We start from the raw sequence: 18,994 nt of genomic DNA on the forward strand, positions 1-18,994 counted from the left end.
GCGTACCGAAAACTAGCTTTCTGCCAAATTAGGTGTAATTCCGTCCAGCAGTTTGGGCTGTAGTCATGTTCAAAACTCTTATGGGAATTAACATGGGAAACACATTTTTTACCCACTCTTTTTCTCGGTCCCTACTTGACGGATAATCCCAAACCATTTGGTGTGCAGCAAGAATAACCATTGCTCTTTAAAAAATAAAATTTTGACGATTCCTCAAACCTTGCCAAAGATCTAGGCAAGACAAAAAATGTTTTTTTTCTGTGGACACATGGACCTAACTAGACCACCAGTAGGTAATATATATGTACAGACATATATATATACATATATATGTCTGTATATATATATATATATATATATATATATATATACACACACACATATAAATATGTACATATATAGATATATACATTACCTAGTGGCAGTCGCCACTAGGTAATTATAGCTAGGACTTATTTTCCATAGACTGAGTGATTTTTGTTTTGCTCATAACTTTGGTGCCACTTGATGATTCTTCACCAAATTTTCAAAATGTTTCCTTTGGTCATTTCAACTGCTGTCTTGGAAGTTTTGGGGTGATCTATCAAGCTGGTACCAAGAAAAACAGGGGTCTCAAAAGGCGTCTTTCCCCATTCATTTTTCTATAGGGTATTTAGACATGCCTACACCCCAAACTGCTGAACTGAATTACACCAAATTATGCAGGAAAGTAGATGCTGTTCGACAGATTATGTTTTTTGTGGTTCGTGTAAATCTGTTCAGTAGTTTTGGAGTAATTTAAGGTAAAAAAATATAGATATATAGGGACACTGATCCTTTGCGGATCTGACCGTCCCCTTGCAGATATGTGATTGGCTGCCAACACTTCTAAAAGGAAGTGTTGGCAGCCATCTTGGGTCTCTGCTTCAGCTGGGTCCTAGAGAAACAGAGGAACAAAATTAAAAAGGGGGCCGGGGTAGGGACACCCTGACCCCTTAGCTCTGGTGTTGGGGTCCCAGAGGAACCCCACCAGAACTTAAAAGCATTATTTTTTTATGTAAAAAAAATGCAGATCCGAATCCGCAGATTTTCCCGACATGTTTTTAAAAAAGTGTGGCTTTCTGCCCTTTCTGTGAAGCCCCCAGGTGGGCCAAGTCCTGGGGGCATAAGAAGAAAGTTAGGGGGGGTGCACGAGCCCCTTCTTTGACTTTCCACAGCCCTGGGGACCACCACCTCCCACGGGCTTCAATCAAAATTGTTGCGTGGGCGCTTGGCCTGCCACAGCCCTGGAAACCACCACCTCCCTAGGGCTAAAGTAGACCCCCTGCAGCCTCGAGGACCACAACCTCCCTGGGGATTTAAATAAATACAGTGCAGGGGACTGCACTTCATCCCGCAGCCCCAGGGACCACCACTTCCCCGGGACTACAATAAAAGAGAGAAGGGGGTTGATTTCTGACCACCAAGCCCTGGGAATACCACCTCCTGGGGCAATGCTCATTGGAGGGGGGCCTTGTGGCCTTCCTCGAGGATCCAATGATGGCCCTGGGGACCACCACCCCATGCTTACTTTTGCCATAACACGGGGTGCCCACCTCTGGGACATAGCTGTTTGTTTTGCTTGGTGGGCGCTGACAACGGCAGTGGTTTGATGTACGTATAGTAATAAAAATTACTATATGTTAAAAAAACATAGATATTCACTTAAAAAACAAAGGTTACAATGGCGTTATTGTAAGGCTCAGATTTTAAACGTTCATAACCATAGAAATTCACCTGTTAGAGTTATCTCAAGTAACTAAAACTCGTGGCCTAAGGTAACTATAATGCGCACCCCCACACTGTCCCACACACATATACACACTCAAATATATCCATGAAGAATATCCATAGCCGCCCCTATGCATTCAACTGTTTTCTTTTTTACCTGTCTCCTGCTGTTATTCATCCTTTGTCTCCACTGATTCTTCTGGGGTGTGTTGTAGGCATTAGGCTCTGTCTCTCACACGCAAACACTGACATAAACACAGACACACTTTCATTATCAGCCTTAGACCTGCTATACAGATAAGATTCACAAGGAAGCTTCATGGTGCTTGGACGTTGTGCAGATCTGACCTTCACGATTAATTACACCTTAAATCTTGATGTGAGCTGGGCCTATTGGCAGCAGTTACTTGGTGACATAACTTTTTATGTTAAAAAATATATTTTCAAGCACCAAAGGAGGAGATAGCAGAAAACATTGTGTTGCACCAAGGTTCTGAAAGGAAGCTAGGGGAGGATGTGACCACAACTTTGCCCATTGCTGAACGACGACTGTAAGCAAATGGTCTGTGGCACTTATTACTTAGTGAGTTAAGTATTTTGGTTGAGAAAAAAGTGATGAACAATAACGTTGATGATGGCTATTGAATATCACCTCTGTGCCCATTCAATTCTTGACATGGCATTTTAGCCAAAAGTATTATTTTTAACAGCAATTTTGAAATAAGCTAATACATTTCTAGGCAATATTGGTGTCAGGCAGGTCTGTGAAATATTGGTTCTCTTGTCAATAAAACGTGAAGAAATAGGGCCTAAATTAGAGCTTTGTGGATGAGATACTCTGTAACTAACATGATGGATATCCCAGTCATCTTGTTACAAATGCAGTATAGCGTATGCCACTAGCAATATGGTGGATGGGACATGTGTCACGTTTGTGATGGACTAGCCCAGCAGCCAAGTTCTAAATCTGCCCTAAGTACATGAGCATTTACAAATAGCGTTCTTTTTGATCAAGTGGCCCACAGATTTGGGGCATCTGATTATTATGTGAAAGCACGTTAATAGTGTGGCATGTCAGGTCATCTTTGAGTCACTTACTTTCAAGTAGATGAAGAACAGTATTGATCTTAAAACACCCACATTGATAATTATGGAGGATTGGATGCTTTCTCTCAAAAATACTGACAGATGTGCAGATGGGTATCCTTGAAATGGTGGCAAGATCTACTCAAACGTTCCTGGTCTTGTTTTGGCTTTAATTTATGGAGGCTCTTCCTTTACTAGTTATAATATCTTCGAGAGCCGTACATGTGGTTTGAAGCAGTTTGTAATAGATTCAAGCAAGCAATGTTTAGTCTGAAAGATAGCAATGAAGGTCTCATCCATTGTGTTAGTTCTCTTGATTGTACCTCTGATTGTGTTTTCCTGAGTCTCTTAGTGAGTGAATCTGAATTACCAACATTGTTTAACTTTTATCAGTAGTTTGTTGTTCAGGTAGGACATAAGTATCAACACCTGACCCTGCGAAAGTGAAGTGAAAGTCCTCTTACTTGCAGGGATGGTGGCGAAAGAAGCAAGGAGAACTCATTTGTAATGTGGCACCCTGAGAACTTTGCTTAAACTGCCTGGAACATGTCCCACCGAAATTATAATCCACGGGGACATTTTGCATGCATCTACTTTCTACATTCTGCAAGTTTTTTAGGAAACCCGTTTGAATGACTAGCGCAGCAATACTCTGAACAGCTACCCCCTACATAGCTGTTCCTTGAGAGAATAGGTCTTTAAGACAAATGGCTAGATGCCAAGAATTCAATAACATAAAGATTGATTAGCTGCAAAGCATTTTGGATCCAATGAAGATTGAGTTTGTCTGCTTCACTGTCAATTTAACCTTATTCTTGATGTGTTTTTGAGGTTTTTTTAGTGTGATTGGTGGTATTTAAATAACGTTACATTAACTATGAATTTAAGATATGGACCACCCTCATTGTGCCCACCTTCCTCCATGTAGTTAATTTCCTATCCTATATTCTTGGGAATACCCAGCCTCTGCATTTTCAATGGAGCCGCAGCATATACTAGATAGTCCCTGGTCACCCTCATGTCTTTTGGACCCATCCGATAGAAATCTTAGCATCTATTTTCTCACTTTGCTAGTCACTGTGTAATCTTCCTTTCTTTGTTTTCTGAAACTAATATTTTATTTGTTTTGAAATTTAGGTAAGGGACCAACAGCAGTAGCTTGGTTTTCCTATAAATGATATGTTCAAGGCCAAGCAGATCAGGCCCACTGGGTATTTCTCTGGGGGTTTGGAGCCAATGGAGATCCATTTAAGAAGGTCAACATCTGCCACTTCTGTCACTCTCTCCAGCTTCCCGAGACTTTTTGAAGCAGATACACATGACACACCACGAGAGGGATAGAGACACACAGAAAGAAGAGGGATAAGAGAGAGAAAGAGAATGAGAGACAGCATGATTGAGAGAAAGAGAAAAGCCACTTCTGTTTTTGCATCCAGGTTCAGCCCTGCATTCATTGTATTTTAAAAGGAGGAGCTTTATTTTTATTTATCGGTTTTGGAGTAGATGAAATTGACAGCAGAATAAAAACAACAAAAGGATCTAAATCAACAGTACCAGTGCCACATCAGTCCCAGCAGCATCAGACAGTTGCATAACTCCGGTTACTTTAGTAGACCAACAAGAACAGTACAGGTGATGCGTTTTGACCAAAATTAACCAACTTTTAACAAGTTATAATTCCCAAGTAATTTAATTAAAATCCTTCACAAACAATGCCTGTGGTAGCAACCTACACTGACGTAGTACCCACAGGCACTAATTAGATTCGAAAATGATCTTCCTGAAGCATGTATGAGACTTGATCTGGACATGCTGGCAGGAAGAACATCTGTGTATCAATAAACACACCTGTGTTGGATTTCTGATACATAGAAAGGCAGTCTCAGAGCCTAGTTGATAAAACATCTTTACTTTCCTCAGACTATTGGTTCTCTTTTTTATTTTTAGTGCGCTCGAACACACACAGCTCCAGTGGGCTGTGATTAGAATGCACAGCCTGGAACTAATTTTACACTTGTCTGCATTGCACGACATTATAAGCAGCGGAGGTAATTTCAGCCTCTGAATCCTAACGACAGTGCTCTTAAAGAGATCAGTTCCTTCTAGGCAAGCAAATATTACACCTGGAAGCACCTTCTTTTTAGTAACAAAAACAAAACGCGATTGTTTCGTCGTTTTTTAATCTGTTTTTGCCAGACACGTAAAGTAGTACTTTAGAAAGATTAAAAAACAAATGGATAAAAATCATAATCAAATGTTTACATATGGCGATAGAAATGTATCCAGAAAGAAAATTGCTTATGTTTATTCATGAAGATACCTGCGTATCTTGTTTTCACAGTTCTTTCATTTCGAAAAGGTTGATAGCATTACCCAAAATAGGATAACATTTGTACTGGTGAACATTCGTACAAATTAACCTTTCTGTAAGAAAAATTAACAAGTTTCCTTATTCATTCACAACAGTGAGAATTATAGTTAGCATAATAAATTATATTTCATCCAAACTGAAATACAATTCACAGACCACTTTCCTATCAAAATTGTATCCCCTATTCCAGTGGTTCCCAACCTTTTGACTTCTGTGGACCCCCACTTTATCATTCCTGTAACCCAAGGACCCCCATTGAATCATTATTAGAATCCGAGGACCCCCTCCACTGACTGCTGGGACTTAGGGGGTGATTCTAACCCTGGCGGTTGGTGATAAAGCGGCGGCCACCCCGCCAACAGGCTGGCGGTCAAAAAAATGGAATTCTGACCCTGGCGGGAACCGCCAACACAGCCCGCCACTTTAACACTCCGACCGCCACGGCGGTACAAACAAACAGCGCGGCGGTCACCGCCAACAGGCAGGCGGCAGACAATGTACCGCCCACACTATCACAACTCACCAATCCGCCACCTTTTCCGGGGCGGGAGCACCGCCGATAAAAACACGGCGGAAACAGACTACGAACGGGAAAACGCACACCACTACGCACTCCAGGAGGAAGGAGGACAGCATGGAACCCGAATTAAACATCCTACCTGCTCTCGTCTACCTTCTCATCTACCACGAGTACGAAGTCCGGCGCAGACGACAACGGTGAGTACTGCACCTATGACACACGGGAGGGGGAGGACGAAAGGTTACGGCCCCACACATATGCGACCCCCCCCACCCCCAACTATGTACACACCAATGCAGAGCAAAAAGTCACAGTGACACCACCCAAACACCCCTGAAAAATGCTATGACATAATCAAATTTGGAATAAATATTTACGTACAAAAAAGCTCCTGAAAATTATCGTACAACCATGAAAGATATTTACAAGCAAACAAATGATATACACATCAGTGTATAACTGAAGTAACAAGTCCTGCACATCCTACGAATTCATCATGTCCGTGGGCCAAAGTTCTGAGAAACAAGGGCAAAGCCCACACAGGAGACCTGAGTCCTTTGGAGAGAACACTGCAGGGGCATCAGATGTAAAAACTACAGGCACCTCAGGGGGAAGGGAAGGGGGGGGCACCACAGCCACATGAGTCTACGACGCCAGATCCACGAGGAGCCACCATGCCCACTGGACCATCCTGGGGAGTGCAAAGCCACAGTCTCTCAATGTATCTACAGTGGGTGGGCTGCCCACTGGACCATCCTGGGGAGTGCAAAGCCACAGTCTCTCAATGTCTCTACAGTGGGTGGGCTGCCCACTGGACCATCCTGGGGAGTGCAAAGCCACAGTCTCTCAATGTCTCTACAGTGGGTGGGCTGCCCACTGGACCATCCTGGGGAGTGCAAAGCCACAGTCTCTCAATGTCTCTGCAGTGGGTGGGCTGCCCACTGGACCATCCTGGGGAGTGCAAAGCCACAGTCTCTCAATGTCTCTACAGTGGGTGGGCTGCCCACTGGACCATCCTGGGGAGTGCAAAGCCACAGTCCATCAGGTGGATGACAGTCTCCACTGGTCAAGGAGGAGGCATGGTGGGCACAGTGAACCATAAACAGTGCTTGAGACGGCGGTGCCCAGCGGAGCGGTGCTTGAGATGAAGGGCCCAGCGGAGCGGGGCTTGAGAAGAAGGGCCCAGCGTAGCGGTGCTTGAGAAGAAGGGCCCAGCGGAGCGGTGCTTGAGACGGCGGTGCCCAGCGGAGCGGTGCTTGAGATGAAGGGCCCAGCGGAGCGGTGCTTGAGATGAAGGGCCCAGCGGAGCGGTGCTTGAGACGGCAGTGCCCAGCGGAGCGGTGCTTGAGATGAAGGGCCCAGCGGAGCAGTGCTTGAGACGGCGGTGCCCAGCGGAGCGGTGCTTGAGATGAAGGGCCCAGCGGAGCGGTGCTTGAGAAGAAGGGCCCAGCGGAGCGGTGCTTGAGACGGCGGTGCCCAGCGGAGCGGTGCTTGAGAAGAAGGGCCCAGCGGAGCGGTGCTTGAGATGAAGGGCCCAGCGGAGCGGTGCTTGAGACGGCGGTGCCCAGCGGAGCGGTGCTTGAGAAGAAGGACCCAGCGGAGCGGTGCTTGAGACGGCGGTGCCCAGCGGAGCGGTGCTTGAGAAGAAGGGCCCAGCGGAGCGGTGCTTGAGATGAAGGGCCCAGCGGAGCGGTGCTTGAGACGGCGGTGCCCAGCGGAGCGGTGCTTGAGAAGAAGGGCCCAGCGGAGCGGTGCTTGAGATGAAGGGCCCAGCGGAGCGGTGCTTGAGAAGAAGGGCCCAGTGGAGCTGTGCTTGAGACGGCGGTGCCCAGCGGAGCGGTGCTTGAGAAGAAGGGCTCAGCGGAGCGGTGCTTGAGATGAAGGGCCCAGCGGAGCGGTGCTTGAGAAGAAGGGCCCAGCGGAGCGGTGCTTGAGACGGCGGTGCCCAGCGGAGCGGTGCTTGAGAAGAAGGGCCCAGCGGAGCGGTGCTTGAGATGAAGGGCCCAGCGGAGCGGTGCTTGAGACGGCGGTGCCCAGCGGAGCGGTGCTTGAGATGAAGGGCCCAGCGGAGCGGTGCTTGAGATGAAGGGCCCAGCGGAGCGGTGCTTGAGATGAAGGGCCCAGCGGAGCGGTGCTTGAGAAGAAGGGCCCAGCGGAGCGGTGCTTGAGACGGCGGTGCCCAGCGGAGCGGTGCTTGAGAAGAAGGGCCCAGCGGAGCGGTGCTTGAGATGAAGGGCCCAGCGGAGCGGTGCTTGAGACGGCGGTGCCCAGCAGAGCGGTGCTTGAGACGGCGGGGCCCAGCGGAGCGGTGCTTGAGGAGAAGGGCCCAGCGGAGCGGTGCTTGAGATGAAGGGCCCAGCGGAGCGGTGCTTGAGAAGAAGGGCCCAGCGGAGCGGTGCTTGAGACGGCGGTGCCCAGCGGAGCGGTGCTTGAGAAGAAGGGCCCAGCGGAGCGGTGCTTGAGATGAAGGGCCCAGCGGAGCGGTGCCTATCTTCACGGCGGGGCCCTCTTCAGCGGTGCTCTTCTGCACGGCGGGCCCTGTTCAGCGGTGCTCTTCTGCACGGCGGGCCCTGTTCAGCGGTGCCTATCTTTACGGCGGGGCCCTCTTCAGTGGTGCTCTTCTGCACGGCGGGCCCTGTTCAGCGGTGCTCTTCTGCACCGCGGGCCCTCTTCAGCGGTGCTCATCCAGCAGGTCAAGGGAGCCAGACCTGTGCTGCACTCCCTGCTCAGTCGCCCTCGGACCGTGACGTTTCTGGACCCTTCGGGGACGGACTCCTGGCCTCTTTAGTGTCCTCCTTCCCAGCTGGGATGTGACATGTGGGGTCCACCTTCTCCGCGCTCCTGCTGCCCTTCCGCTCCTTTGATGGGGCTCTCGGGCCCTTGCCTCCCCTAGATGGTGTGGCTGGTGAAGTGGGCGCACATTGCTCCTTGGGGGCAGCCCTGTCAGTCCTCGCACGGCGGCCCTTGTTTTTGCGGGTCCTCTTGCCGGGGGGAAGGGGCTGGACGTGTCCTTGCTGCCGATCGATGTGTCACTGCCGGCAAAGGGTGGACTCCAGAACCCATGCACAAGAGTGACACTCGAAGCTGGGCTGGTGGTGGCTGCGGTGCTCTTGGGACTCTTTGCAGATGGAGGGGGTAGGTCATCGGAGGGAAAGAGGTTAAGATTAGCCAGGAAAAGTTTTTTAGGTCCAAGGTAAAGGGTGGGAGTAGTGGTGATGGGAGTGGAGGAAGAGGATGTGGTTGTAGGAGAGTCAGGTGTGCTGTCATTGGGTGAAGGTGCTGGTGCTGTAGGCTGACGTGAGGTGGATGGCTGTTGGGTGGGTGGCTGCCTGCGTTTGTGTGTCTTGGAAGAGGGGGTGACAGACACAGTGGGAGAGGACACAGGGGACGTGTAAATGGCAGTGGGGGTGGTGACTGCACGAGTGTGGACTGTACTGGAGGGTGAGGTGGTGATGGAAGCACTGGCTGATGTTGGGGTGCATGCAGGTGTGAGTGTAGACGTCACAGGGAGGGAGGAGGGAGACGAGGAGGAGGGGGACACAGAGGTGGTTGTGACTGCTGGAATGTCTGCATCTGTGTGTTGCTTGGGTGAGTGTTTGTGGGATCTGTGGTGCTTGTGTCTGGATGAGCTGCTCTTGGGTGTTGAGGTGTGTGCAGGCTGGTCTGATGGTGTGGATGGGATAGGCTGAGGAACAGGAGACAGAGACAAGCTGGAGGCAGTCAGAAGAGGGAGGCTGGAAACAGGGACAATGGCTGCCGTCAGTGCTGAGGCCAGAGCAGTGAACGCTCGTTGATGGGCAGCCGGACCCGAATGAATGCCCTCCAGGTACGCATTGCTCTGTTGCACCTCCCTTTGCACACCCTGGATGGCATTCAAAAGGGTAGTCTGCCCAACAATGAGCGTCCTCACCAGGTCAATGAGCTCCGCACTGAGGGCAGCAGGGGCAACAGGGGCAAGGCCTGAGGTGCCTGGGGTGAAGGAGACGCGCGCCTTCCTGGGCGAGCGGGCACGGAGCGTAGGCTGAGGGGCTGCTGGGAGGGCGGGGCTGGTGCGCTGGGTGGCGGCTGTACCTGTAGAGGCGGGGGTCCCGGATGTTTCCGCCACCGCTAGGGAGCACCCATCCGAGGACGTGTCTGAGTCGCTGGTCTCACCACCGGTCCCCGTTGTGGTGCTCCCCTCGCCCTCCGGATCACTGGTGCCCTCTGTGTCTGTTCCTGGGCCCACCGGGGCCTTGTGTCCTGCAGCTCCCTCGTGCTCCGATGCCAAATCTCCTCCGCCTGATGATGCTAATGCACACATGCTCAAGAAGATGAAGAGAAAGGGTGGGGGGAGAAAAAAGAAGACCAGGTTGAGTGCATGCAATGTCAACACCGTTGGCGGAGAGGACAGACACAGGAGCCTCATGCACTAATCCGCGCATTCGGGGTACACTACTCAGTACTACTGACTAGGACAACAGGCCAAGAGACGTCAAACGCGCACATGGGTGATGCTGGACCATCAATGGCTGTACCTGTCACCCTACAGAGGTGGGGGCCGGGGGCACAGGGCCATGCCTAAGGGAGAGGACTACACTACAGAAAGCGCCCTGGCCTAATGTCACCCACAGCCCTCCTCCCCCACCCAGACGCCTCCACTGCGCAGAAAGATATGAGAATGTGCTGATACTCACCCCCTTGTGTCTGCTGTGATGTCTTAAAGCGCCCATCCAATTCAGGGTAGGCCACCGCCAGGATCCGGGATATCAGGGGGGTCATGGTGCGACTGGCACCCCTCCTAGGTTGGGAGGCCATCCCCAGCAGTGTTTCTGCGGTCTTCCTTGTTCCGCGGCGGATGTCCTCCCACCTCTTGCGGCAGTGGGTGCCCCGTCTGTTGTGGACCCCCAAGTTCCGGACTTCCTTGGCGATGGCACGCCAAATCTCGATCTTCTGATGGGCGCTGACCTATTTGACATGTACAGGGTGGAAAGGAGGAAATCATCAATGCCCTGCATGTTAGATGTGATTGCCCCCCCCCACCAACTTTGCCATATGGCACATGCTCTCATCTGTTGTGCGTTGCACTCCTCATTCGCCCCCCACCCCACCAATTTACATCCACCCCAATCCACACAGGCATAGCCCATTCCATGTGCACCCGGTGTACTCACTTGTTGGTCTGGAGGACCGTAGAGTAGCGCATACTGGGGGAGGACCCCATCCACGAGCTTCTCCAACTCTTCAGACGTGAAGGCAGGGGCCTTTTCCCCAGTCGCAGCAGCCATTGTCACTTCCAGACCGAGGTCACAGCAGCACTTGCAGTATAGGTCCTCTCCTGTGGATGATCAGGTCTCGAGTGATCAATCAGCTAGGAAATGGCGGTCACGCCCGCGGCGGTGCGTACCGCGGCGGTGCGTACCGCGACCGCCGGTGCACATCGTCATTGGCTCCTGAAACCCATAGGGTTCAATGTTAACTTTGCGCTGCGGTCTTCGCCCGCCTACCGCCACGGTGTGCCCCGCCAGCGCATTGACCTCACATCCCATTGTCCCACTTCACAGGTCAGGCAGCCGCCATTTCAAGGGCCTACATGGCTTAATTTTGACTGCGACACACAGGCCTAGGCCTTGCATTGCCACACATACACGCCTTTCAACCCATTGCCATTCTTTAACTGTGCAAGCTGTCTGTACGTACCTGTGGTTTGCCTGACTCTGTGCTCCATGTTGTCCTTCCTAGGCACCGTCCGCTGGGACTTGCGATGAGAAGGAGGAATCCTCGCGTGTACCGACCGCTGGTGGACCTGTCGACAATGGAAGAACGCCATATAATACTTCGATACAGGCTTGACCGTGCCACTATCCATGAACTGTGTGCCCAGCTGGAGCCAGCCCTGATGTCCCCCATCCGCCAACCCACAGGGATTCCCCCTCTGGTGCAGGTCTTGTCAGTCCTCCATTTTTTGGCAAGTGGGTCATTCCAGACAACAGTGGCCATGTCATCTGGAATGCCTATGTTTTCAAAGATTTTGAGCAGAGTGTTGTCTGCCCTGATGAAACTCATGCGGAGCTACATCATTTTCCCAGAGGAGGGTGACTTGCCTACAGTGAAGGGTGATTTCTATGCCCTTGGACATATCCCCAACATCATTGGTGCCATTGATGGGACCCATGTGGCTTTGGTACCCCCAAAAGACGATGAGCAGGTGTACAGAAACAGAAAAAGTTATCATTCGATGAATGTCCAGGTGGTCTGTTTGGCTGACCAGTACATCTCCCATGTAAATGCCAAGTTCCCAGGGTCAGTGCATGACGCGTATGTTATGCGAAATAGCAGCATCCCCTATGTGATGGAGCAGCTACAGAGACAACGTGTGTGGCTAATTGGTGACTCTGGTTACCCCAACCTGCCTTGGCTACTGACCCCAGTGAGGAATCCCCGGACCAGGGCAGAGGAACGGTACAATGAGGCCCATGGGCGAACTAGGAGGATCATCGAAAGGACCTTTGGCCTCCTGAAGGCCAGGTTTAGGTGCCTGCATATGACAGGGGGATCCCTGATGTACTCACCAAAGAAGGTGTGCCATATCATCGTGGCCTGCTGTATGCTTCACAATCTGGCATTGCGACGTCAGGTTCCTTTCCTGCAGGAGGATGGTGCAGATGGTGGTGTTGAAGCAGCTGTGGAGCCTGCGGAGAGTGAAGAGGAGGAAGACTCAGAGGACGACACAGACAACAGGGACAGAGTAATCGAACAGTATTTTCAGTAGCACACAGGTAATAATCACCCATGCCATTTTACATTTCCTGAAAGCCTCCTGCATCTCAACTTTGTCGATTTCCCCCCAGAACTATAAACATGATGTTTGATTTTCCCTTCCCTTTTCTGTGCTGTATGAGCCACTGCGTGACCTCGGCTTGGTTGGCCCATGGACTAATGCTAAGTTACCTCGGTATGTGTAATTCACAATGTTAAAAATACGTAATTGATATGTAATGTGTCATACATTTGTAAATAAGACAGGCTGAGTCCTGATTGATTTCAGTGCAATGTGTGATTTATTATTAGTGCATAGATATTGGTACATGACAGTGAAACAGTGATGGGTGGGGGTGGAGTAATGTCCATGGCAGAGTCCAGTTCTCAGTCTCACAGGTGCATTGTCCATATGCCTGTGGCAGGATGGAGCAGGGGCAGTTCAAGGTTTGACAGGGTGGCAATGTTGAACAGTGGGAGGACTTCAGGGGGTATGTGATGCTGGCGGGGGTCTTGACATCCTACTCTGTCGGTTTTTTGGATCTCAGGCTCCTTTTGCGGGGTGGTTGTTGTTCAGCAGGAGGTGGGGTTCTGGTGGGCTGTCGTTGGGGTGGGGCCTCCTGTCCACTAGCGCCGGCGGAGGTGGTAGGCTGTTCCTGTTCCTGGCTAGTGACAGGGGCCCTGTGTGATGCCACATGGTCCCGAAACGTGTCCTCTATACGGTTCAGGGCCTGGACTATGCTCCCCATAGCGGTTGAGATGTTGGTGAGTTGGTCACTGAACCCCATGTAGCGTTGCTCCTGCTGTGCCTGGATCTCCTGGAACCTGGCCAGTACCGTTGCCATCGTCTCTTGTGAGTGGTGGTAGGCTGCCATGATGGTGGTGAGGGCCTCTTGGAGAGTGGGTTCCCTGGGCCTCTCCTCCCCCCCTCTGTCGCACAGCAGCCCTCCGAGTTGCCCTGTTTCCCTGGGCCTCTGTCCCCTGGACGGTGTGCCCACTCCCACTGCCCCCAGGTCCCTGTTGTTGTTGGGTTGGTGGGTTACCCTGGGTGCCCTGTAGTGGTAGACACACTGCTGCTTGACCTGTCCTAGAGACAGAGGCATGGGCCCGCTGGGTGGGAGCTGTGCTGTTGTTCCCAGAGGGGGTTGGGTCTGCAGTGGCCTGTGTCTGGGTGAGGGGAACCGACTGCCCAGAGGTCCCCGATGGTCCGGGCTGGTCATCAGGGTCCAGGTCGACAGAGCTGCTGTCATCACTAGGGGCCTGTTCCGTGGGTGGGATGGACATTTCTGGTCCCTCCTGACCGGTGTGTTGTCGTTCGGGTCCTGCATGGGGTAAGAGGGTATGGTTATTGTTTCTGTGTGTGCATTAGCTTGCGTTTTATGGGTGCCCTTGTCCCCCAGTGCTGGCATTCCCTTGGGGGAGGTGTTGTGAGGGTGTTTTGTGGGGGGGTGGATGGGTATGTGCAGTGGTCATGCTTAGGTGATGGGTGTCCATAGTTTGGGGATGGCATGCAGGGGTTGGTGTTGGGTGGGTTGTGCTGGAGAGACATTCTCAGGGAGGTTGTGTGCTGGGGGTTTGGGGGTGAGGGTGGGGGTTAGCATGCTGGGGGGGGTGAAGTGGTTGGGCTTGTACTTACCAGAGTCCATTCCTCCGTGTACTCCAGCGAGGCCATCAGGATGCAGGATGTTTAGTACCTCTTGCTCCCATGCTGTGAATTCGGGTGGAGTGGGTGGGGGTCCCCCGCCAGTCTTCTGCACTGCGATGTTGTGTTGCGAGACCATCGATCGCACCTTCCCCCGTAGGTCGTTCCATCGTTTGCGGATGTCGTCCCTATTTCTGGGATGCTGTCCCACTGCGTTGACCCTGTCCACGATCCGCTGCCAGAGCTCCGCCTTCCTTGCTATGGTGGTGTGCTGAACCTGTGAGCCGAAGAGCTGGGGTTCCACTCTTATGATTTCCTCCACCATGACCCGGAGTTCTTGGTCCGAAAAGCGTGGGTGCCTTTGTGGTGCCATGGGGTGGTGTGTATGAGGTGTGGGGTGGTGTATGTGATGATGTGTGTGTTGGTGTGTGGTGCTTTGTGCTTCTATGTGGTGTGTGTGATGTTGTGGTGTGCCTCTGTGTGTCTGGCTCTCTATTCTCTGATGTGTCTCTCTCTCCTTCGTCTCTGTTTTTTGTTGGTAGGGGTTTGTGGGTGATGTGGGTGTGTGTTTTATATGGTATTGGATGTGTGGGAGTGGTGTGTGTATGTGTTTCAGGTGTGTGCCTTTCAAATTGTCCAATGTGGTAGTGTTTTGTAAAGGTGTGTGTATTTTGACCGCGGCGGTGTGTACCGCCAATGGAATACCGCGGTTGAATGACCGCCGCGTGGATTTGCGGGTCATAATGGGATGGGCGTATTTCTGTTGGCGTGGCGGTGGAGGTTTGGTCTTCTCCAGTTTACCGCTGGCCGCTGATGTGGCGGACTGCAGTGGAGGGCGGATTTTTGGAGGTTTTGCAGTTGTGGGTCAGAATGTCCGTGGCGGCTGACCGCAGCCGCGGCGGTATTGTGGCGGCCTTCTGACCGGCGGTAAGCGGCTTTTACCGCCGAGGTCAGAATGACCCCCTTAATCTTTTAATATTATTTAATTTTCTAAGCAGTCGCGGACCCCCAGAGGAGGCTTCGCGGACCCCCAGGGGTCCAAGACCACAGGTTGGGAACCACTGCCCTAGTATATAAATTAAAGGCAATACATTTGGACCCAACGTAGGTTTTTGTGCGATTACAGGAAGGAACACAAAGCCAAATAGAGAAGAAAAGTTAGCAGTAAAGAGATTATTTAGAGATGTTTAGACCAGAAGCACAACCCTAAATCAGCTGGGCTCCCGGCACGTATACTTGTGGTTTCGATGTTATATTTAAAGGCAGGAGAAACTGGAACTGTGGAGCTTGCATTGCCTCTACCGACTGGAAATTTTGACCTGAAGGCTCAACCTCCTTGGGATCGTCAGGCCATAGTGGCAGTCAGTCCCTCCAATTTACCGTGGGATGGCCATATATATATATATATAAAGGTTACAGGGACGTTATAGTTAGGCTTGAATTTTAAACATACGAAACCATAGAAATGCACCTGTTATAGTTAATTATTAAATTGATATTATCAGTAATGTCATCAAAGATGTCATGAGTGCCATAATTTGTGGGGTAATTAGCAGTGCATGGCATGGGCGTGAGTTATAGTTACCTTAGGGTACAAGTTATAGTTACTTGAGATAACTCTAACTATAACTGGTGAATTTCTGTGATTTAAAAAGTGAGCCTAACTATAACGTCCCAGTAACCTCTGTTTTTTCAAGTAAATCAATCCATCAGTTTTTATAAAGTGCAACTACTCACTTGTGAGAGTCTCAAAGTGGTGGTGGTGGGACTGGGCCTCATATGAAGCGCCATGTCTTGAGGTTCTTCCCGAAGATGGTGAGTGATGGGATTTGTCTGAGGTGTGTGGGTAGCTTGTTGCAGCTCTTGGCTGCGAGGTAGGTGAAAGATCTTCCTCCGGCGGTGGTTTTCCAGATGCATGGAATGGTGGCTAGTGCCTGCTGGGCGGATCAAAGAGGTCTCGAGGGATTAGGGAAAGAGATGCAATGATTCAGGTACGCCAGTCTGATGTTGTGAAGAGCTTGTAGGTGTGGGTGAGTAGTTTGAAGTTGATTTGCTTCTTCACCGGGAGCCATTGGAGGAGTCTCAGGTGTTGGGAGATGTGTTCCTGGCGGAGGAGGTTCAGGACAAGCCTGGTGGTGGTGTTTTGGATGAGTTGTAGTTTCCTGATTTTCTTTGTCCTGGTGCAGGTGTAGAGTGAGCTGCCGTAGTTGAGCTTGCTTGTGACTAGGGCATGAGTGACTATCTTGCAGCAGACTTGGCCGAGGGTGTGCCAGCAGGAAGAGGTGACTACGTTTCCCGGTCGGGTCATTGTTAGGGAGGAGACGACGATGATTCCCAGATTGCAGGCGTGGTCAGTCGGAGCAGGTGGACGCTGAGCAATGTGGGCCACCAGGAGTCATCCCAGGCTGAAGTGGAGTTTCCAAAGATGAAGAGCTCGGTCTTCTCTGAGTTGAGCTTGAGGCAGCTCTCCCTCATCCAGGCAGCGACGGCTTTCATTGTGTTGTGAAAGTTCCTCTTAGCTTTGTCCGGGTCTTCAGTGAGGGATATGATGAGTTGTGTGTCATCAGCGTATGACACGATGTTCATTCCGTGGCCTCTGACAATGTCTGCAAGTGGGGCCCTGTAGATGTTGAAGAGCATTGGGCTCAGGGAGGATCCCTGAGGGACTCCGCAACTGACTTCTGTTGGTTTGGATATGAAGGGTGGGAGCCTGACTCTCCTTGTTCTTCCAGTGAGGAAGGAGTGAATCCATTGCAGGGCTTTTACATGGATTCCTGCGTCATGGAGTCTGGTTCATAAGGTGCTGTGGAAGACCGTGTCGAAGACTGCTTTGAGGTTGAAGAGTATGAGTGCTGTGATGTGGCCGTGGTCGAGGAGTCTGCAGATGTCATCGGTGGCTGCAAGAAGAGATGTCTCCATGCTGTGGTTGCTGCAGCAGCCAGACTGGGAGGTATCCAGAGAGTTGTTGTCCTTGATGAATTGTCACAGCTGTGAGTTTATGGCTTTTTCCAGGACTTTGGTGGGGTAGAGTAGTAGCAAGATGGGCCAGAAATTCTTTAGCTCTGGTGGGTCGGCTGTGGGTCTCTTTAGGAGAGGGCATGTTTCCAATCATTGGAGAAGGTGGCTGTTTTGATAGAGCAATTCAGTGTCTTGCAGAGTTCGGGGGCGATGGATGCACTGGCTCTGTTGTAGATGTGGTGAGGACAGGGGTCTTCGGGAGCTCCATAGTGAATGCTGTTCATGATGAGTTCAGTCTCTTCTGTGGTGAGAGTGGACCAGCTGTCGCCAGTTTGGGTAGGTTCTGTGCAGCTGGGTCAGTCGTAGGTTCTGATGCTGGTGGTTTTCTCCTGGAGGAAGCTGTCAAGGATGTCCTTAATTGTGCGGTGGAAGAAGGTGGTCAGTTTGTCGCGGAGGTCTTGCGATGGAGGGATGCTGGTGGCTTCGGAAGGAGGACTGGTTAATTTGTTGATTACTGTTGGAATTTGTCCCTTTTGCAGGGTCATCCCCAGTCTTTTTGCCTCCTTCCCCCTATTTTTCTGACCTGTTTTTGTTGGCATTAGAACTCTGAGCACTTTACCACTCCTAACCAGTGCTAAAGTGCATATGATCTCTGTGTAAATTGTGTAGTTGATTGGTTTATCCATGATTGGCATATTTGATTTACTAGTAAGTCCCTGTTAACGTGCACTAGAGGTGCCCAGGGCCTGTAACTCAAATGCTACTAGTGGGCCTGCAGCACTGGTTGTGCCACCCACATAAGTAGCCCTGTAATCATGTCTCAGACCTGCCACTGCAGTGTCTGTGTGTGCAGTTCAACTTGGCAAGGGTACCCACCTGCCAGGCCTAAACCTTCCACTTTCTTACATGTAAGACACCCCTAAGGTGGGCCCTAGGTAGCCCCATGGGCAGTGTGCAGTGTATGGTTAAGATAGGACATATAGTAATGTTTTTTATATGTTCTGACAGTGAAATACTGCTAAATTCGGTTTTCACTGTTGCAAGGCCTATCCCTCTCATAGGTTAACATGGGTGCTACCTTTAAAAATGATTAAAGTGTAGGTTCTCTTTGGGAGAGGATAGGCATGTGGAGTTTGGGGTCTCTGAGCTCACAATTTAAAAATACATATTTTAGTAAAGTTGATTTTAAGATTGTGTGTTTGAAAATGACACTTTTAGAAAGTGAGTATTTTCTTGCTTAAACCATTTCTGTGACTCTGCCTGTTTATGGATTCCCTGTCGGGTCAGTTTGACAGTTGGGCTGTTTGCACCTCTCTCTAGACAGTGACACAAAGGGAGCTGTGTGTAGCCTGCATATCCTGATGACCCATCCGTGCTAGGAGGGAAGGGAGGAGTGGTCACTCACACCTGAAGGGCTGTGCCTGCCCTCACACAATGCAGTCTCCAACCCTTTGGTGTGTGTCTGGGGCCTGGCCTGGGCAAGGCAGGATTTCACAAACAAGAGAAACTTTTCTTTCAAGTAAGCCTTCTTCAAAGGGCAACATGGGTATAAGAAGGGCACCCAAAACCACAGACTTTAGACCACTTCTGGAAACCAAGAGGAACCCCTGCCTGGAGAAGAGCTGAGGAAGAAGAGCTGCCCTGCCTGTGACTGTGCTTTGTGGCACTATCCTGCAGTTGCTGCTTCTGCCTGAGCAAGAGGACAAAGACTGGACTTTGTGTTGCCTTCCTTCTTGTGAAGAACTCTCCAAGGGCTTGAAGTAGGGCTTGCCTCCTGTTGTTGAAGTCTCAGGGAGAGCAAAGACTTCTCTCTGCCAGCACCTGGAGCCTCTGCTGAGACTCCTACTCTGCCAAGTGGTGCCCATCCAGTCCCTGGGACCCTGAAAGGAGAAGCTGGCAGAACAAGAGTGAGAAATCCACGCACAGGCTGCCA

Source organism: Pleurodeles waltl, chromosome 11, assembly GCF_031143425.1.
Source record: "Pleurodeles waltl isolate 20211129_DDA chromosome 11, aPleWal1.hap1.20221129, whole genome shotgun sequence".
Lineage (NCBI taxonomy): Eukaryota > Metazoa > Chordata > Amphibia > Caudata > Salamandridae > Pleurodeles > Pleurodeles waltl.